The 21,925-nt window shown below is 44.4% G+C and overlaps 1 long non-coding RNA gene across 9 annotated transcripts in view; it reads left to right on the top strand.

Annotated features, from left to right (window-relative positions):
- The window catches only part of LOC119620247 (uncharacterized), a 63,892-nt gene that overhangs the window by 17,687 nt on the left and 24,280 nt on the right, over window positions 1-21,925 (top strand). For 3 of the 9 annotated variants that reach the window (XR_012088739.1, XR_005236730.2, XR_005236732.2), the window contains one exon: window positions 8,738-9,215. The exons of 1 other annotated variant lie outside the window; for it this stretch is intronic. This is a non-coding gene — a long non-coding RNA (uncharacterized lncRNA). Of the gene's footprint in view, window positions 1-4,747; window positions 4,867-8,737; window positions 9,216-11,743; window positions 11,861-14,982; window positions 15,185-21,925 lie in introns of those variants that run through there. 5 more of the 9 variants (XR_012088736.1, XR_012088737.1, XR_012088738.1 and 2 more) reach the window with 3 other exon arrangements.

Raw genomic sequence — 21,925 nt, 5'->3', positions numbered from 1 at the left:
ACAATGTTCTCCCAACCCAGAAAAAACCTCTCCACGAAAGTAGTGAAGAAAGAAAACAGTTTTATTATTGAATAAACATTAAGCCAGAATGTGATGCACACCACAGGCAGTTGCTAAGAGACTGCAGAGGCAGAAGGAAGTCTCACTCTTATCTAGCCAAGCAGTTTCGGCCCATTACATACGTGTTCTCAAGAAAAACTAATCCTTAGGAGGACTTGATACCACCATTTGTCACATATAGTGCGGTCTAGAGGCATCTGACAATTGTGATGACCATCTATGTTAGCTAATTGGCTTAATCAGAAGGAAAACTTCTCTCTCTCTCACTTTTTTTTTTTTTTAAGATGGAGTCTCACTCTGTTGCCCAGGCTGGAGTGCAGTGGCGTGATCTCAACTCAGTACAACCTCCACCTCCCAGGTTCAAGCGATTCTCCGGCCTCAGCTTCCTGAGTAGCTGGGATTACAAGTGTGAGCCACCAAGCCTAGCTAGTTTTTGTATTTTTAGTAGAGATGGGGTTTTGCCATGTTGGCCAGGCTCCTGACCTCAAACTCCTGACCTCAGGTGATCCACCCGCCTCGGCTTCCCAAAGTGCTGGGATTACAGGCATGAGCCACCGTGCCCAGCCAGCTTTTCAGATTTTTATGACAGCAGATAGTTTTGCAGCTTAAGCAAAGTGTCCATCTAAGTTAGTCCTACCCTCCCACAGAAACTGGGAAATGAAGGCTCCATCTTTCTTGGTGTTTACATTTCAAGGAGATGGCTCCCAGGTCTTTGTGAAAGACATTCCTGAGTGGTAGAGCTGGCAAAGGGCTGTGTGGCTTCTGAAAAGATTTATACACATTTTGAAGAGACAGAAAATAACTTACAAGTTTTCTTGCCGGGTGTGGTGGCTCACGCCTGTAATCCCAGCACTTTGGGAGGCTGAGATGGGTGGATCACCTGAGGTCAGGAGTTTGAGACCAGTCTGGCCAACATGGGGAAACCCCGTCTCTACTAAAAATAAAAAATATTAGCCAGGTGTGGTGGCAGATGCCTGTAACCCCACCAACTTGGGAGGCTGAGGTAGGAAAATCGCTTGAACCTGGGAGGTGGAGGTTGCAGTGAGCCAAGATTGTGCCACTGTACTCCAGTCTGGGCGACAAGAGCGAGACTCCATCTCAAAAAAAAAAAAAAAAAAAAAAAAAAAAAAAAAAAAATTTACAAGTTTTCTAAAGCAAATTTTCCAAGAAAAGAGAGGGTGGAGAAGTCTCTTCCCTTATTTTCAACAGGGAGAACTAAGCCTTTAATTTTTTTTTTTTTTTGAGATGGAGTCTTGCTCTGTTGCCCAGACTGGAGCGCAATGGCACAACCTTGGCCCACTGCAGTCTCTACCTCCCGGTTTCAAGCAATTCTCTTGTCTCAGTCTCCTGAGTAGCTGGGACTACAGGTGGGCACCACTACATCTGGCTAATTTTTGTATTTTTGGTAGAGACGGGGTTTCACCATGTTGGCCAGGCTGGTCTCCAACTCCTGACCTCAGGTGATTCCCTCACCTTGGCCTCCCAAAGTGCTGGGATTACAGGCGTAGCCACTGTGCCTGGCTGGTATTTAGTTATAATAGCCCAAACTGACTAGGAGGCTTTTTTTTTTTTTTTTTGAGACAAGGTTTCACTCTGTCACTCAGACTGGAGGGCAATGGTGCCATCATAGCTCACTGCAACCTCGATCTCCCAGGCTCAGGTGATTATACTGCCTCATCCTCCCCAGTAGCTGGGACTACAGGCCCGCGGCACCATGCCCGACTAATTTTTGTATTTTTTGTAGAGATGGGGTTTTGCCATGTTGCCCAAGCTGGTCTCAAACTCCTGGGCTCAAGTGATCCACCAGCCTTGGCCTCCCTCCCAAAGTGCTGGGACTACAGGGGTGACCCACCACACCTGGCCATTTTATTTTTAAATTGTTATTTGTCCCTGACAACTACCATTTTGCTTATTTATGATATAGCAAGGACCAGGGGCTTTATTTTGTCAGCGCCCTTTGCAGTAGGAAAGCCCACATGGGCACACGTGCATGCCAAATGTAAATTTTCTGCTTTCAAACTCGTGATTCCCTGCTGTCTATGCCAGTAGCCAACTCCCGTATTCCCATTACCTCTCTACAGAAGAATTTAACTTATTATTATTTTTTGAGACAGAGTCTCACTCTGTTGCTCAGGCTGGAGTGCAGTGGCATGATCTTGGCTCACTATAACCTCCACCTCCTGGGTTCAAGCGATTCTCCTGCCTCAGCCTCCTGAGTAGCTAGGATTACAGGCGCCCGCCACCATGCCCAGCTAATTTTTGGTGTATATATATATATATTTTAAATAAAGAGAGGTTTTTGCCATGTTGGCCAGGCTGGTCTCAAACTCCTGGCCTCAAGTGATCTGCACACCTCATCCTCCCAAAGTGCTGGGATTACAGGCATGAGCCACCGCGCCCAACCAATTTACCTTCTTGATCAAAGCTTCTTCCATTAGTCTATGGCCCAGGGGATGTGGGTGATGGGGGTAGACCTTACATTTCAGAGCCAAAAAGACTTGCTAAAGAGTTTTTCTACACAAGAATAGTTTCATCCTTTTCCTTTCTCCTCTGCCAGTGTGGCTCAAACTGCAGTCAGGTTTGTGTGTGTGTGTGTGTGTGTGTGTGACGTAGTTTTCGCTCTTGTTGCCCAGGCTGGAACACAGTGGCGCGATCTCGGCTCACTGCAACCTCCACCTCCCGGGTTCAAGCGATTCTCCTGCCTCAGCCTCCCGAGTAGCTGGGATTACAGGTGCCCGCCACCATCATATCCAGCTAATTTTTGTAATTTTAGTAGAGACAGGGTTTCACCATGTTGATCAGGCTGGTCTCAAACTCCTGACCTCAGGTGATACGCCCGCCTCAGCCCTGTTTTTTTGAAATGATTACATGTGAAGGTCAAAATTACTTCTTGATCCATGGGCTGCAGAATGAATGATGTGTTAGCAGTCACGAAAACAGCATTAATCTCCCTGTACATCTCCATCAGAGCTCTTGGGTGACAGGTGCATTCCAAATGAGTAGTCATATTTTGAAAGGAATCTTTTTTGTGAGCAGTAGGTATGAACAATGGGTTTAAAATATTTAGTAAATCATGATGTAAGCAGATGTGTCATCCAGGCTTTGTTGTTCCATGTCAAGACACAGGCAGAGTAGATTTAGGCAAATTCTCAAGGGCCTTCGGATTTTCAGAATGATAAATGGGCACTGGCTTCAACTTAAAGTCACCAGCTGCATTAGCTTCTCGTGAGACTCAGCTTGCCCTTTGAAGTTTTTTTTTTGTGTTGTTTTTGAGACAGAGTCTCGCTCTGTCGCCCAGGCCGGAGTGCAGTGGCATGATCTCGGCTCACTGCAACCTCCGCCTCCCGGGTTCAAGCGATTGTCCTGCCTCAGTCTCCCGAGCAGCTGGGACTACAGGCATGTGCCACCATGCACGGCTAATTTTTGTATATTTAGTAGAGATGGGGTTTCACCATGTTGGCCAGGCTGGTCTCGAACTCTTGACCTTGTGATCCACCCCCTCGGCCTCCCAAAGTGCTGGGGTTACAGGCGTGAGCCACCACATCCAGCCTCCCTTTGAAATTTTGAAGGCAGGTATTGACTTCTCCTCTCTAGCTATGAAAGTCCTAGATGGCATCTTCTTCCAATATGAGACTTTAAACTTATAGGCATGAGCCACTGCACCCGGCCTCCCTTTGAAGTTTTGAAGGCAGGTATTGACTTTTCCTCTCTAGCTATGAAAGTCCTAGATGGTATCTTCTTCCAATATAAGACTTTAAACTGCAGTGAAAATCTGTTGTTTAGTGTAGCCACCTTCTTCAATTATCTTCTGGAGAACTTGCTACAGCTTCTCCATCAGCACTTGCTGCTTCACCTTGCACTTTGATGTTATGGAGAAGGCTAATTTCCTTAAATCTCACGAGTCAACTCTGCTAGCTTCCTGCAGCTTCCTCACCTCTCTCACCCTTCACAGACTTGAAGACTTGCAGAAAGTTTGAGCCTTGTTCTGGATTAGGCTTGGTTTAAGGGAATGTTGTGGATTGTTTAATCTATCCGAACCACTAAAGCTTTCTCCATATTAGTAATAATGCTATCTCACTTTCTTTTTTTTTTTTTTTTTGAGATGGAGTCTTGCTCTGTTGCCAGGCTGGAGTGCAGTGGCGCCATCTCGACCCTCTGCAACCTCCACGTCCTGGGTTCAAGCAATTTGCCTGCCTCAGCCTCCCAAGTAGCTGGGACTACAGGCGCGTGCCACGACGCCCAGCTAATTTTTGTATTTTTAGTAGATACCAGGTTTCACCATATTGGCCAGCATGGTCTCGATCTCTTGATGTCGTTATCCACCCACTTTGGCCTCCCAAAGTGCTGAGATTACAGGCATGAGCCACTGCACCTGGCTGGTGAAGGCTTTTGTGATGAGTTGAAACATGGTGGAAAAGGTCAAAGGGGAAATGAGCACCTGTGAAGAGGAACCGAACCCAAGGGGCAGCCTGGCTTTATAACAACACACTGTCATGGGATTGAATTCATTGCCCCAAGAATCCATCCAGGCTCATGAGAGTGAGAACTCACTACTGTGAGAAGGGCACCAGGCCATTCATGAGGGATCCACCCCCATGGCCCAAACACCTCTCACTAGGCCCCACCTCCCAACACTGCTACACTGCGGATTACATTTCCTTTTTTTTTTTTTTTTTTTTTGAGATAGGGTCTCACTCTGTTGCCCAGGCTGGAGTGCAGTGGTGCAGTCTCAGGTCACTGCAACCTCGACTTCCCCGGACTCAAGCGATCCTCCCACCTCAGCCTCTCTAGTAACTGAGACTACAGGTATGTGCCACCATGCCTGGCTAATTTTTTTTTTTTTTTTTTTTTTTGTAGAGACAGGGTTTCACCATGTTGCCGAGGCTGGTCTCTAATGCCTTGGCTCAAGCAATCTGCCCACCTCAGCCTCCCAAAGTGCTGGGATTACAGGCGTGAGCCACCGCTCCCAGTTGGGGATTAAATTTCAACATGACATTTGATGGGGACAAACAAACCATATCCCAACCACAGCAGTGACTATAGTTAATAATATAATATTATTAACTATAGTTAATAATATTTTAATAATATAATATTATTAACTATAGTTAATGTATTGTATACTGGAAATTTGCTGAAGTATTTTCAGTACTTTGAAAATACAGTTAGTTACCTTGAAAAAAAAGGTAACTATGTGAGGTGATGGATATATTAACTAGCTTGATTGTGGCAATCATTTCAAAATGTAGACATATAGTAAACATCACATCATACACCCTAAAATAGCCAACTTTTGTTTGTCAGTCATACCTCAGTAAAGCTGGGAAAAAGGCTTCAGCTGGTTATAAACAGTTCTGGTGAAAGACATCATTCAGTATTGCTATGTCCTAGGCAAGGGCTGGTAATGTGCTGTTACAGGAGAATGTTGGCTGAAAGAGTGTGTGTGCGTGTGTGGGCCACAGAGTGTGTTCGTGACATAACAGAGAATAGATTCAGTGGAGAGATGGAGGCAGAGTGCATTTTGGAGGGCAGCCTGCCTTTTGAGAAATAGGCTGTGAAGGGAACAGACAGAAGGCCAGAGCTGGAGATGGGTAATCAGTAGAGCTAGTGAGAGGGACAGGTTAGGATGCTGGAGGCCTTGGGTGTAAGTGATGAGGGGAAGACCCCGAGGGAGGAGGCAAAATCTGGAGAATGGGTGGAGGAACTGGCCTTATATCTGCATTTTCCCATCCAAGTACTAACCAGGCCTGACCCTGCTTAGCATCTGAGATCCGACGAGACTGGATGGCGTTCAGGGTGCTATGGCCGTAGATAGATCGTGCTTTCTCAGAGCGGGCAACCACATCTTGGATATTGCAATGATTTGTGGTCCTTGAAAGGGTCAGAGTACACAAACATGTATTAAGGGGTTAAAATTTCACAAGGTAGTGGGAGGGGGGAGCAATTAGGAAAAAATGTTTTAGGGCCAGGCGAGGTGGCTCACACCTGTAATTCCCAGCACTTTGGGAAGCTGAGGCGGGCAGATCACCTGAGGTTGGGAGTTCGAGACCAGCCTGGCCAACATGGAGAAACCCTATCTCTACTAAAAATACAAAATTAGTCAGGCGTGGTGGCGCATGCCTGAAATCCCAGCTACTTGGGAGGCTGAGGCAGGAGAATCACTTGAACCTGGGGGGCGAAGGTTGCGGTGAGCTGAGATCGTGCCATTGCATTCTAGCCCAGGTAACAAGAGCGAAACTCTGTCTCAAAAAAAAAAAAATACATAAATAAATAAAAAATAAAAAAAGTCTTAGAGGCTCTGTAAGGAGGCAATGATGGAAAAAAGTAGAGGAACATGGCCTGAAGCAAGAGAGACAATTCTTCCTTTGTGATAGAAAACAAATCAAAACAAATGGAATTGGCAGCAAATGAACTTGAAAATGACGTGTGGGAAAATACCCCATCTGGTGAGTTGCATTTTCTCTGTGAAGTGGTTGACAAGGATCTGGCTTCTGAGGGTCAAGGGAGTTGTAGGGGCATTTCAGAGATAGAAGGAGAGTGGAGAAAGTCTGAATAGACTCTGAGGGCATAAGTGAGAGAGCGGAATGAGGGACTGGGAGAGGAGTGCTTGGCATGGCTGAGACACTAGGCCAAAGTTGTTGATCATGAATTTACCTGTTTGTTCAAGGGTGTGATTTCTTTCTTTCTTTTTTTCTTTTCTTTTCTTTCTTTTTTTTTTTTTTTTTTTTTTTTGAGAGAGTTTTGAGCCCAGGCTGGAATGCAGTGGTGCGATCTCGGCTCTCTGCAACCTCCACCTCCCGGGTTCAAGCGATTCTTCTGCCTCAGTCTCCCGAGTAGCTGGGATTACAGGCGTGCACCACCATGCCCAGCTAATTTTGTGTTTTTAGTAGAGATGGGGTTTCCCCATGTTGGTTAGGCTGGTCTCGAACTCCTGACCTCGGGTAATCTGCCCACCTCAGCCTCCCAAAGTGCTGGGATTACAGGCACGAGCCACCGTGCCCAGTCAAGGGTATGATTCCTCTAGTAGTACTCACTGCTTGATTGCTGACACTGGAAAAATAAAACATTGGACCCATCAGAACATCAAGGGGTGGAACAGGTACCCCGAGGCTTTGCCTCATAGAGGCCGACAGGAGCCGCTTCCTTGTTCTTATCTCCCCAGACATCAGTGGTGGAGCAGGGATGAACATGAGCACCATTCTTATTTGTTATCAATTTGTATTTTAAGCAAACATGATGTCAAAACAGCCATCCTACACATACTGTGCGCTGAATGGCATCTCTGAACGCCTTGCATTCACTTATTCTGGAACTGGCTCTACTCGACATTTCTATTTTTTTTTTTTTTTTTTTTTTTGAGACAGGGTCTCACTGTGTCACCCAGACTGGAGTGCAGTAGTGCGATCTCGGCTCACCGCAACCTCCGCCTCCCAGGCTCAAGCGATTGTTCTGCCTCAGCCTCCTGAGTAGCTGGGATTACAGGCATGCACCACCACGCCCAGCTAATTTTTGTATTTTTAGTAGAGTCGGGATTTCACCATGTTGGCCAGGCTGGTCTCGAACTCCAGACCTCAAGTGATCCACCTGCCTCAGCCTTTCAAAGTGCTGGGATTACAGGTGTGAGCCACTGCGCCCAGCCTCTAACATTCCTGTAAAGAGGTTGGAAGGCCCATCCTGGCTCCCCACTTCAAGCCCCGACTGCTAGACTGTTCCTCAGGGACCCAGCACCCAACCCTCAGACTCTCCTTTCAGGACCCAGCTGGAAGCCCAGCTGGGGTATTTTGAATTTCTCATTCTATCTGGAAGAAGCTCAGCTAAACGAACAGCTGAGCTTTAGGGTCCAACAGTGGGCACAGGGGACAGCAAAACTTCACCTCTTCTCTGGGATCCCCAGCAACACCCCGTCACTATTCCATGATCTGTTTACTTTTCTCTTTGCTCTAAGGTTTACCTTGTAATCCTCCATTGTTCAAATTGCTCTCACTGATTTATAGAGAATTTTCATGTCTTGCCTGCTTTGTTCCACCCTGAACTGAACCCTGTTTGGCAGCTGTCATCAACACAGAGCTGGTCCATGTCACAGACTTCTCCTGAAGGTTTAGAAGGGCAGGGACCAGCGTGAAGCCAGCGAGGCACTCTCCTTGAGTGCCATATTTAAGGGGGCACCAAAAACTCAGTGCTCAAAATAAATAACAATTTAATGCAATATTTAAAACACCCAAATGAATGGAAGAAATCCATAGTGAACAAACTATTAGAATTTTTTTGTTTTTTTTTTTTTTTTTTTTTTTTTTGAGACGGAGTCTCGCTCTGTCATCCAGGCTGGAGTGCAGTGGCCGGATCTCTGCTCACTGCAAGCTCCGCCTCCCGGGTTCACGCCATTCTCCTGCCTCAGCCTCCCGAGTAGCTGGGACTACAGGCGCCCGCCGCCTCGCCCGGCTAGTTTTTTGTATTTTTTTAGTAGAGACGGGGTTTCACCGTGTTAGCCAGGATGGTCTCGATCTCCTGACCTCGTGATCCGCCCGTCTTGGCCTCCCAAAGTGCTGGGATTACAGGCTTGAGCCACCGCGCCCGGCCCTATTAGAATTTTAAATAAGGACAGGATCAGCTGTAAAGCTTGATATTAGCCATCTATCTTCCTAACATTCTTTTCTTTCTTTCTTTCTTTTCTTTTCAGAGACAGCATCTCGCCACATTGCCCAGGCTGGCCTTGAAATCCTGGCCTCAAGCCATCTTCCTGCCTCAGCCTCCCAAGTAGCTGGGATCACAGGGGTGTGGCATCACACCTGGCTGTATTCTTAACATTGTTTTGTAACCGTTCCAGCCCCCAGAAATTTCTCTCTGGCTGACTTGATCCACAGCGCCTCCATCGCCATCACTGAGTGCCTTGTTGTGGAAAATCTTACTTTCTCTCGGTTCTGTTTAGTATAATCAGGTGAAGTCTGTATTCTTTCATTATGTAAAACAACTTATCTCTCATTGTTTCTCAGTGCTCCTTTCCGAGCTCTCAGTGCTCCTTTCCTTATCTCTCAGTGCTCCTTTCCGAGCCCTGCTCTGTCAGCCCTCTTTCCAAAACCAAAATGTCTTCAAGGTATTTCGTAAATAATAACGGGCCATCTACTTCTTAACATAAATAAATGATTTTCCAAGGTCAAGTTCTCGGGTTTCACTGTCTTCTCCACCAGTGTCTGTAAACTGAAAAATGCAGATTGACTCTCTTAAGATTCATACATTGCCTTCCTATCCTCAAGAACAATTGGCTACAATCAGGGCTGTGTGTGTGTGTGTGTGTGTGAATGGTTTCGATGGAAGCAAGAAAAGTAATGTGTTCAATTGAATCCTACAAAACCCTAAGTGGTAGATGTTATTTATCTGTTTAACAAATGAAGGGATAAACTTCATTTATTCCTTCTTTAGTTTCTTCATGAATGGCCTTGAAATCCTAGGCTCAACTGATCCTCCCACCTCAGCCTCACGAGTTGCTGGGACTACAGGCTCTCACCACCATGCCAGGCTAATTATTATTATTATTATTATTTTTATTTTTCGTAGAGACAAAGTCAGCCTATGTTGGTCAGGCTGGTCTTGAACTCCTGGCCTCAAGTGATCCTCCTACCTTGGCCTCCCACAGTGCTGGGATTATAGGTGTGAGCCAGTGTGCCTGGGCATATATCTTGGTTACTGTGCACCTAGCATACATACACATGCACGTGACATTAGTCTTTGCTCCAGTCATTTGCTGAGAAGGAGTGCTTAAGAGCTACATTTTTTGACATTTGCATATTTGAAACTGTGTCTATTCAACTTAAACTTGACTGGTAATTTGCCTGAGACTAGAATCCTGGATGGGAAATAAACTTCCCTCAAAGTTTTGAATGTATGTTTGTTAGTGAAAGTATAGGCTAAGCTCTGTAACAAACCTCCCCCAAATACAGTGACTTAAACATCTGATTAATAGTTTCTACATTGGCCGGGCATGGTGGCTCATGCCTGTAATCCCAGCACTCTGGGAGGCTGGGGTGGGTGGATCACGAGGTCAGTTCAAGATCAGCCTGGCCAACATGGTGAAACCCCATCTCTACAAAAAATACAAAAATTAGCCAGGCACGATGGTGGGCCCCTGTAATCCCAGCTACTCGGGGACGCTGAGGCAGGAGAATCGTTTGAACCCAGGAGGTGGAGATTGCAGTGAGCTGAGATAGTGCCACTGCACTCCAGCCTGGGCGACAGAAAGAGACTCAGTTAAAACAAAACAAAACAAAAAAAACAAAAAAAACCTTCTTATATTGTCATTGTCTCTTCTAATCTTCATCTCTCTCTTTTTTTTTTTTTTTTTTTTTTTTTTTTTTTTTTTTACCACTTTCTTGGAGATTTCCACCTCTTCTATTGAATTAAAACATTTTTGGCTGGGCGCGCTGGCTGAAGCCTGTAATCCCAGCACTTTGGGAAGCCGAGACGGGCGGATCACGAGGTCAGGAGATCGAGACCATCCTGGCTAACACGGTGAAACCCCGACTCTACTAAAAAAATACAAAAAAATTAGCCGGGCGTGATGGCGGCGCCTGTAGTCCCAGCTACTTGGGAGGCTGAGGCAGGAGAATGGCGTGAACCCGGGAGGCGGAGCTTGCAGTGAGCTGAGATCCGGCCACTGCACTCCAGCCTGGGCGACAGAGCGAGACTCCGTCTCAAAAAACAACGACAACAACAAAAAAAAAAACAAAACATTTTTTTTACTATTGAACCTTTTCCGTCTTGTTCTTTGTTGCTTTCAGAAAACATCCTGCTCGTGTTTCAATGATGCTAATCTTCTCTAGTATTTCTGAACATAGTAAATATAGTCTAAAAAGTCTGTTTCTTCATTATTCCTGTTCTCTCTGAGTCCCTCTTTTTAAATATCTGTTGATCCTTGACTTTTTTTGTTTTTTGTTTTTGAGACTGGCTCTGTCGCCAGGCTGGAGTGCAATGGCACGATCTTGGCTCACTGCACTCTGCCCCCTAAGTTCAAACAATTCTCCTGCCCTAGCCCCCTAGTAGCTGGGATTACAGGCATGCGCCACCGCGCCCAGCTAATTTTGTATTTTTAGTAGAGACGGGGTTTCACCATGTTGGCCAGGCTGGTCTCAAAGTCTCGAACTTCTGACCTCAAATAATCCACCTGCCTCAGCCTCCCAAAGTGCTGGGATTACAGGCATGAGCCACTGCGCCCGGCCCCTGGTCCTTGACTTTATTTAAGAATGAGGCACCAAAAAAGATAATCAGGACTGTTTGTGGGTTTTTTCAATGTGATGAGCAGAGATCTGGTCAATTGATAATGGATATGGTTCCTCCCACGGTCAATATTTCTAGGTCTTTTCTGTTGGGATGCTTGGTTTCTTCAGAGATCAACCTTCTAATTGCCTGTTTTGGGTGTAGATGCCCAACCGTCAGCATTATTGGCAGTATTTGAAGAGGACTGAGGAGTCACCATTCAGTGTGTTGCTTTTGTTACATTTTCTTTTGTTCCATAGGGCACATTTGCCTGATGTCCCAAGTCCAGCATCCCTCTGCTGTCAGATAATAAACTTCCAGTCTTCTGCAGGAGGGGAGGAGAACTGCCCCACTGAATGGATGACAAAGGAATATGAGGCTCTTTTGCTTTTTATATATACTTTCTTTCTTTCTTTTTTTTTTTTTTGGGACAAAGTCTTGCTCTTGTCTCCCAGTCTGGAGTGCAATGGCACGATCTCTACTCACTGCAACCTCTGACTCCCGGGTTCAAGCAATTCTCCTGCCTCCGCCTCCCGAGTAGCTGGGATTACAGGTGCGTACCACCACGCCCAGTTAATTTTTTGTATTTTAAGTAGAGATGGGGTTTCACCATGTTGGCCAGGCTGGTTTCAAATTCCTGACCTCAGGCGATCCACGCGCCTCGACCTCCCAAAGTGCTGGGATTACAGGCGTGGGAGCCACTGCGCCTGGCCTTTATATAGACTTTCAATCAATTCTACTGTGTTCAGCCTCATGTGTACCCCTACCTTCAGGAGTTACTGGTACAGTAGCCCCCCTTATCTAGTGGGGAGACCTTTCAACTTCCAAGATCCCCAGTGGATACCTGAAACCATAGACATATCAAAGCTATAGATACAGTCAGCCCTCTTTATCCATGGGGGCAGAACCCATAGATCCAACCCACCGTGTATCGAAAATATGAGAAAAATTTGCATCTGCACTGACTACAATTCAAAATTTTTGAATTTTTCCTGTCATTATTTCCTAAGCAATATAGTATTACAACTATTTATATAGCATTTACATTCTATTAGGTATTATAAGTAATCTAGAGATGGTTTAAAGTGTATGGGATGATGTGCATAAGTTAAATGCAAACACTGCACCATTTTATGTAGCATTTGAGGATTGAGCATCCAAGGATTTTGGTATAAGAGAGGGGGGACTTGTCTTAGACTAAAGGAGGTCCTGGAACAATCTCCCCATGGATACTGAGGGATACTATGCTATGTTTTTTCCTATATGGTACATACATCTCTATGATAAGGTTTAATATATAAATTAGGCCTAGTAAGAGATTAAGAACATTAGGAATAAACAAATATAAATGCAAATTAAAATAAAGAAAAAGCGATTTAAAAAATTAGCTGGGCGTGGTGGTGGGCGCCTATAATCCCAGCTACCTGGGAGGCTGAGGCTGGAGAATCGCTTGAACCTGGGAGGTGGAGGTTGCAGTGAGCTGAGATCGTGCCATTGCATTCCAGCCTGGGTGACAGAGCGAGACTCCATCTCAAAATAAATAAATAAATAAATAGAAAAATAAAAAAGAAAAATGTGAAAAAAGAGAGGAACAACAATAACTAATACAAAACAGAACAATTATAACAATCTACTGTAATAAAAGTTAGGTGAATGTGGCCTTTCTCAAAATATCTGACTGTGCTGTCCTCACCTATTTTTGGGCTGTGGCTGCCTGCAGGAAACAGAAACCAGGGAAAGCAAAACCACAGATAAGGGGGAACGACTGTACTCCCCTTCCTGAGTCTTTCTCAGGGTTTGTGCTTATTGCTGCTTCTGCATACTGCAGGTATTTGACTTTTAACTTTCCCTGGTCTGCGAATTGATGACCCCTTGTTTATCTGCTTTCAGTTTCCAAAACGTAGATGCCATTTCTTTTTTCTTTTTTTTTTTTGAGATGGAGTTTCGCTCTTGTTGCCCAGGCTGGAGTGCAATGGTGTGATCTCGGCTCACTGCAACCTCTGCCTCCTGGGTTCAAGCCATTCTCCTGCTTCAGCCTCCCGAGTAGCTGGGATTACAGGCATGCGCCACCACACCTGGCTAATGTGTTTTCAATAGAGACAGGCTTTCTCCATGTTGGTCAGGCTGAACTCAGGTGATCAGCCTCCCAAAGTGCTGAGATTACAGGTGTGAGCCACCGCGCCCAGTCAGATGCCATCTCTTATATACTCATGTATCCTTTGCAATTCTTTTTGTATTGGTAGGTTTATGCCTTCCTTTTTAACCCATCAACTGGCATTTTCATGGGAAGGGAGGGGAGTGAAGAAGGGAGCATTGGTTCAGTCCTTCACAATTAATTGCAATACATTATTTCTTTAAATAGTGCCTTCCCCATATTTTTCTAGTCTCTCCTTTTTGAACTGTTAGAAGCTGATTAGAACCTCTGGACCTGTTCTCTATGTTTTTCAATGTTTCTTCCTCACATTACAAAGCCTTATTTCTATGTGTTGCACTTTCAGAGAACTGCTTAGCCTGAGTCCTCCAATTTACAAGTTGGCTCTTCAGCTCCGTCCATCCTGCCATTGAGTTTTAATTTCAACTGTTCTGATTTTTTACTTTGAAGATCACAAATTGCTTCATTTAGTAACTTCCAGTTCTTGTTTCATGATTGTACTACCCACACTTATCTCTTGGAAGATATTCATTATACTTATTTTAAAGTCATATCCTGATACCTTATTAATTTTATTGGGTGTAAGTTCCTCCAATTTTTTGAGTTTGTTTCTCTCTTATGGTGTTAGGAACTTCTCAACTGTTTGGTGAGTCTTTTTTGGAGCACAGCTGTTCACAGTTGATGTTATTTACTAGACTGCTGTCTTGGCTTTCACAGCTCAGTTGGGGAGAGGGTGCTGCCACTACTGTCAGGGTTGCACCTTGTATTTATTTTCTTTTTAAAAAAAATTAAATCCTTTGAGTTCTGGGGTACATGTGCAGGATGTGCAGGTTTGTTACATGGACAAATGTGTGCCATGTCAGAATGGTGATTATTTAAAAGTTAAGAACAAATGCTGGTGAGGTTGCGGAGAAATCGGAATGCTTTTACACTGTTGGTGGGAATGTAAATTAATTAAACCATTGTGGAAGACAGTGTGGTGATTCCTCAAAGATTTAGAACGGGAAATACCATTGGACCCAGCAATCCCATTACTGGGTATATTCCCAAATATAAAGGATTTATATTCCCAAAGGAATATAAATCACTCTGCTAAAGATACATGCACACTTATGTTCATTGCAGCACTATTCACAATAGCGAAGACATGGGGTCAACCCAAATGCCCATCAATGACAGACTGGATAAAGAAAATGTGGTACCTATACAGCATGCAGCCATAAAAAGGAACAAGATCATGTCCTTTGCAGGGACACGGATGAAGCTAGAAACTGTTTTCCTCAGCAAACTAACGCAGGAAGAGAAAACCAACCACCACATGTTCTCACTTATAAGTGGGAGCTCAACAATAGGAACACATGGACACAGGGAGGGGAGCAACACACACTGGGGCCTGTCAGGAGAGGGCAGAGGGTAGGGGGAGAGCATTAGGAAAAAGAGCAAATGCATTGCTTGGCATAATACATAATACCTAGGCGATGGAATGATAGGTATTTATTTTCTTTCTCTCTTTTTTTTTTGAGATGGAGTCTCCCTCTGTTGCCCAGGCTGGAGTGCAGTGGCACGATCTCGGCTCACTGCAAGCTCCATCTCCTGGGTTCACACCATTCTCCTGCCTCAGCCTCCCGAGTAGCCGGGACTACAGGCGCCCACCACCACGCCCAGCTAATTTTTTGTATTTTTTAGTAGAGACGGGGTTTCACCGTGTTAGGCAGGATGGTCTCGATCTCCTGACCTCGTGATCCGCCCTCCTCGGCCTCCCAAAGTGCTGGGATTATAGGCATGAGCCACCGCGCCCGGCTGATAGGTATTTATTTTCACTGAAAGCTGGGAGTGGGTGGGTTGGGCTGCCCATGAGGTGTATGGGAGGCGTGTGTGCTGGGTGTGATGGCTCCACACTCCCTGTGGAGTGCTTCCTGTGGCTACCACACCTCAGGGCATGCTCTTTGCTTCCTCCTGAAGGAGAAGTCTCCTGTGTATTCCTATGTATTCCTGCAGGTACTCTAGGCTACAGTTCTCCCATTCCATCTAGTCTAGTGTTGAGGCAGGGCAGGTTCTTGGCTTTGCTCAGGAAAGAATTCAAGAGCAAGCCAGTGCTGGAAGAAAGCAGCTTTACTGAGGAGGCGGCCGTGTCACAGCTCTGTGACTGCTCCCGGGGAGCAGAGCTACGCTGGAGCCTGTCCAAGAGGACAGCCCAGGGTGGTGTGAAGCCATATTTATGCCCACTTTTAGTGACGTTCTAATGAAGGGGCAGGTTATTCGGGAATAGCTAGGAAACGGGCAGGAGCTTCTGGGTGTTGCTGTGGCAATGGTACATCGTCATGGTGCTGCTAGGAGCGTCTTACGGTGATGGGCAGTGAGGTTCTTTCAGCGCCTTTTCTGGTTTTGGTCAGTTTTGTTTTGTCTTTTTTTTTTTTTTTTTGAGATGAAGTCTGGCTCTGTCGCTCAGACTGGAGTGCAGTGGTGTGATCTTGGCTCACTGCGACCTCCGCCTCGGATTCAAGCGATTTTCCTGATTCAGCCTCCCGAGTAGCTGGGATTACAGGCATGCACCACCACACCTGGCTCATTTTTGTATTTTTAGTAGAGACGGGGTTTCACCATATTGGCCAGGCTGGTCTCAAACTGCTGACCTCAGGTGATCCTCCCACCTCGGCCTCCCAAAGTGCTGGGATTATAGGCGTGAGCCACTGCGCCCAGTCTTCAGTCAGTTTTCAATCTGGTCTGGAGATGAGTCCCACCTGCCTCCTACCTCAGTATGATTTCTGCCTTTAGCATGTTCTCTCTCCCCAGTCCAGCAAGCATTTCTGGTTTTTGAGCATAATTATTAATTTATTTATAATATATGCTACTATTCTTTCTGTGGTTAGAATTTGGTATAGAAGGGTAGACTGCAGTATCTATCAGTTCATCATCATCTTATAACCAGTATTGGATATTTTGTTCTTCTTCTTCTCTTCTTTTTTTTTTTTTTTTTTTTTGAGACAGGGTCTCACTCTGTCACCTAGGCTGGAGTGTGGTGATGTGATCATAGCTCATTGCAACCTCGATCTCCTGGCCCCAAGTGATCTTTCTGGCTTAGCCTCCCAAGTAGCTGAAACCATAGGCAGGCATCACTACACTCAGCTAATTTTCTTACTTTTGTAGAGACAGGGTCAACCTATGTTACCCAGGCTGCTCTGCGACTCCAGACTCAAGGGATCCTTCCGCCTCAGCCTCCCAAAGTGCTGGGATTACAGGCATGAGCCACCGTACCTGGCCAGATATTTTATTTTATATCAAATCCCCTTGTGTTGGTGATGGAAAAGATTTATTTTAAAACAGTTTTGTCATTCTCAAATTATGAATCAAAGAAGCAAAAAGTAGTTTAACTCATATATCCTGTTTCACCAGTTTGTTACAAAATTAGGTTACACTCCTTTTAATATTTAAACGATTCTGTGCCTCCACCCTGACTACTAGAGTATGTTCTTTTCCCTTCTCCAGGATCCTTCTTCCGTGATGTTCGCTAACAGTTCTACAGTATTCACTTTGGGCCAGACATTTTTCTAAGTGCTGTTTACATATAATAACTCATAACAACTCCAGACTCCTTAGAGAGGCTTGTTAAGTTTTATGGGTTATTATCTTTGGAAGAACAAAGCCTGAAAACCTGCTCAGTCAGCCAGAGATTCCTGTTCTCTTTGGCTGTTGTTGCTTTTAGTCACCTGTGATATTTCTGGTGAATCTCAGGGTGTCCTACTATTTTTCTGCTAGTCTACTGCTAGGAGAGTAGGTCCTCATTGAACGCTGGTCGATGAGAGTATCACATCTTCTTGGACAGTGATTGGTTCAGAGATGGACCTATGGTCCACGATGGGCTAATCAGAGCTAAAGAGGCTTTTTCTGGGGCTTTGATGGAAATAGAATGAAATCTTTGTGTTTCCATGGTGGCTGCCAAGCTGGTAAACTACAGGCCTGTTGACTCCAGGGACCCTCTTGGAGAAAGCCTATCAGAGAATAAAGCCAACATACAGGAAAGCAAATCGAGGTCATGGAGAGGGAGCAAGAGAGTGAGCCTGAGTCCTGATGATATTCTTTGAACCCCTTGATCCAACCATGCCTGAGGTCAGACTAACCCTGACCTTTTATATTATAGGAACCAATAAATTCCTTTTATTTTTATTGTTTCTTTTCTGTTTCCCTCCAACTTACGTGAGACAAGAATGCCTATTTTATTTTATTTTTGCATTTTAAATTTTTTTGAGACGGAGTTTCACTCTTGTTGCCCAGGCTGGAGTGCAGTGGTGTAATCTTGGCTTACTGCAACCTCTGCCTCCCCAGTTCAGGTGATTCCCCTGCCTCAGCCTTCTGAGTAGCTGGGATTATAGGCAAGCACCACCATGCCCAGCTAATTTTGTATTTTTAGTAGAGACAGGGTTTCGCCATGTTGGCCAGGCTGGTCTCGAACTCCTGACCTCAGCTGATCTGCCCACCTCGGCCTCCCAAACTGCTGGGATTACAGGTGTGAGCCACTGCTGGCCTAAGAATGCCTATTTTAAAAAGCCACTTTGAATTCACTTTCTGTTACATGTGGACAAAAGAGTCCTGAGTAATGCCAGAGGTGAAGCAGAGGTACGGTCTCTAGGCTGGAGCACCTGGGCAGCTGTAGACTGGGGCTACAAAACTAACAATGTAGCAGCCTGTAAGTGCAGTCCAGGATTTGTGCAAGCCAGTTTGCACGTGGAGTGAATTTCTTGCTATTCTCATACCTGCCTCCTTTTTTTTTTTGAGACAGAGTTACGCGTTTGTTGCCCAGACTGGAATGCAATGGTGGGATCTCGGCTCACTGCAACCTCCACCTCCCAGGTTCAAGTGATTCTCCTGCCTCAGCCTCTTGAGTAGCTGGGATTACAGGCATGCGCCACCACACCCAGCTAATTTTTGTGTGTGTGTGTGTGCATGTGTTTTTAGTAGAGACAGGGTTTCTCCATGGTGGTCAGGCTGGTCTCGAACTCCCGACCTCAGGTGATCCACTCCCCTCGGCCTCCCAAAGTGCTGGGATTACAGGCGTGAGCCACCGCGCCCAACCACCTGGGTCCTTTTTGTGGGGATATTTTCTCGAAATTGCTGGGACCTTCACCCCTCAGGCATGGGAAGTTGGCACCTCGTAGGTTTTTTTTCATGTTTCTATGGGTGGGTCAGCCACGATAAAGGTCGACGCATTTGGGTATGAGAAGACTGCCTAGTGAGTGGCCTTATAGTTTTATGTTGACTCACTATTTAATATTTCTTTTTAAATTCTTCATGTAGTTGGAAGTAGTCATCCCCTTTTTTTTTTCAGGAGAATTTATTATTACTATTATTTTACTATTATATTGGTTCCTGCCCATTAAACTTAGGAGGGATAGAAGACAGTTGTATTAGCATTAGTCTGCTTTGTGTTGCTATTAGGGAATACCTGAGGCGGGGTAATTTATACACAAAGGAGGTTTATTTGGCTCACAGTTCTGCAGGCTGTATAAGAAGCATAGTGCCAGCCTCTGCTTTTGGTGGGGGCCTCAGGAAGCTTCCAGTCATGTTGGAAGGCAAAGGGAGAGCAGGCATGTCATATGGCAAGAGAGTAAGCAAGAGAGACTGAGGGAGAAGGTGTCACACGCTTCAAAACGACTAGATCTTGTATGAACTGATTACTGCTCATTACTTCAAGGATGGCCCCCAGCCATTCACTAAGGATCTGCCCCTATGACTCAAACACCTCCCACTAGGCCCACCTCCAACACTGGGGGTCACATTTCCATATGAGATTTGGAGGGGCCGGATATTCAAATCATATCGACAGTTCTGTCCACCAGCTCCTAGAGGAGGTCCTTTAAAGTCAGCCACCTTGATTTAGCATTTCCTATTCAACTTGTATTTTTACACAGATAATCTTCCAAATTTCTCTGTCATTATGTAGAGATCACCTTACCGCTGGCCAGCTAGTTTGTGTTAATTTTTTTTTTTTGAAACGGAGTCTTACTCTGTTGCCCAGGCTGGAGTACAGTGGCGTGATCTCGGCTCACTGCAACCTCTGCCTTCCAGGTTCAAGTGATTCTTCTGTCTGAGCCTCCCGAGTAGCTGGGATTACAGGTGCCCACCACCACGGCTGGCTAATTCTTATATTTTTGGTAGAGACAGTGTTTCACCATGTTGGCCAGGCTGGCCTTGAACTCCTGACCTCAGGTGATCCACCCACCTTGGCCTCCCAAAGTGCTGGGGTTACAGGCGTGAGCCACCATGCTCGGCACTAGTTTGTGTTAATTTTATAGTAATATTTATTATCTTTTCAGTGGTTTCTGGTATCTGGAGGTGTTTTTGCAAGCAGCAGCAATACTCTTTTTGGGAGTGTGTCTTGGGTGGGGTTTTTAAGGTCTCCCTTTCATAAATCTACTTTACAGCATTAATCTGTGAGGACTTGCGGTCTCCACCTAACCTCAAAAAGTGACATGTAAAATTGGTGACATCAAGATTCCACTGATGTGTGATTCAGAAATGTCATACTACCCGCTCCTGCCGCAGTGTGACCAACCTTAAAAAATATTCCGTGATTTATTTTATAAAACAATCGCTTTCACAAATAAACTTTAAATTTTAGAATGGTTTTAGATTTACAGGAAAATTGCAAAGATAGTACAGAGAATTTATCACCAACGTTTTGAAATTTGTTTAAAAATTTTTAGGTTTGGGGTTCTCTTCGGGGTTATTTGTGGTGACCCTGTACTTTTGTATAATGGCTAAGTAAAATATTTCAAGTAGTACCTGGATCTCAGTCTCCTGTAATCTGGGTAGAGTATATCAAGAAAGTCTTCTATTGAAGCAGCATTTCCCCCTCATTATATCTGTACAACTGTGATTGCTTTCTGGTTTATGGTGGGATACACTTCTACACAGCCAGTGAAGTGACTGATCAATTGAAAACAGGCCTTTAAGGTTCCATCTATCAGATTTTGAGCATAATATGAGGATGTACAATATATGACTTTGTTTTATACAAATATCAATGTTAGTAAGGCTTTTGATATGTGTAGGATATGTCTTACAATTGGATTGGACTCTCTCAATCATCTTAAACCCAAATGGCCAAATATGCCATATTTTATAACAAAAATATACAGTTAAATATTTTACTGTATCTTAAGTTATTCTTTTTTTTCATAAAATGATATAATTTGATTATCTTTCTAATGTTTTGTGAAGGAATTTTAAATCAAGTGTATCTGAGGTATAGCTCATGTACAATACAATGTGTTCATTTCAAATGTACGTTTCCAAGTTTCAGTAAAAGTATACACCCATGTATCCATCACTACATAAAAATAGGGAACATTTTCATTACCTTCAGTGTTTTTTTGTGCCCATACCAGTCAGTCTCCCTGGCCCCAGGAAAACAGCTGGTCTGCTTTCTGTCACTATAGATTTGTCTTTTCTAAAGCTGTATATAAATAGAATTGTTTATAATATACTCTTCTGTATCTGGTTTTATCCACTCAGCATCATGTCTTTGTAATTTATTCACTTTATTGTGGCTATCAGTAATTCATTACCTAAAAAAATTTCTTGACTGGGCACGGTGGCTCGCGCCTGTAATCCCAGCACTTTGGGAGGCCAAGGCAGGCGGATCACATAGTCAGGAGTTGGAGACCAGCCTGATCAACATGATGAAATCCCATCTCTACTAAAAATACAAAAATTTTTGTACACCTGTAATCCCAGCTACTCAGGAGGCTGAGGCAGGAGAATCACTTGAACCCAGGAGGCAGAGCTTGCAGTGAGCCAAGATCACGCCACTGCACTCCAGCCTGGCGACAGAGTGAGACTCAGTCTCAAAAAAAAAAAATTCTTAACAAACCACATGGCAAAGCAATACTTTAATAGGTATAAATAAAGACTATTATGATAGGAAATTATAATGTGAATGTTATAATTATACTATACTATACTTTGATCTTAAATCACATGGACAAACTCCAGCTTCAAAATCTTTCTAAAATTAATCATATACAAAATATCTCATTTCTGAAGGGGCGTATGTAGCTCATTCATTTTTAAAACCTTTTTTATTTTGAAATCATTCTAGATTCACAGGAAATTGCAAAGATAGGACTAAGAGGTCCCATGTACATCTTTTGTTGGTTTTTTTTTGTAGAGATGGGGTCCCACCATGTTGCCCAGGCTGGTTTTGAACTCCTGGCCTCAAGTGATCCTCCTGCCTTAGCCTCCTCAGTAACTGAAATTACAGAAGTGAGCCACTGTGCCTGGCCAGTTTTTAACAAAAAAGTTTAAAAAGAAAAAAATTACTAAGAAGATCAAAACCACACAATTATATGCAAATTAAACAACTAGCTCCTGAATGACTTTTAGGCACACAACAAAATCAAGGCAGAAATCACAAAATTGTTTGGAATTAATGAAAGCAGAGACACAACATACCAAAATCTCTGGGAT

Source organism: Chlorocebus sabaeus, chromosome 16 (genome assembly GCF_047675955.1).
Source record: "Chlorocebus sabaeus isolate Y175 chromosome 16, mChlSab1.0.hap1, whole genome shotgun sequence".
Lineage (NCBI taxonomy): Eukaryota > Metazoa > Chordata > Mammalia > Primates > Cercopithecidae > Chlorocebus > Chlorocebus sabaeus.
This window is presented reverse-complemented; position numbering and strand designations above follow the sequence as displayed.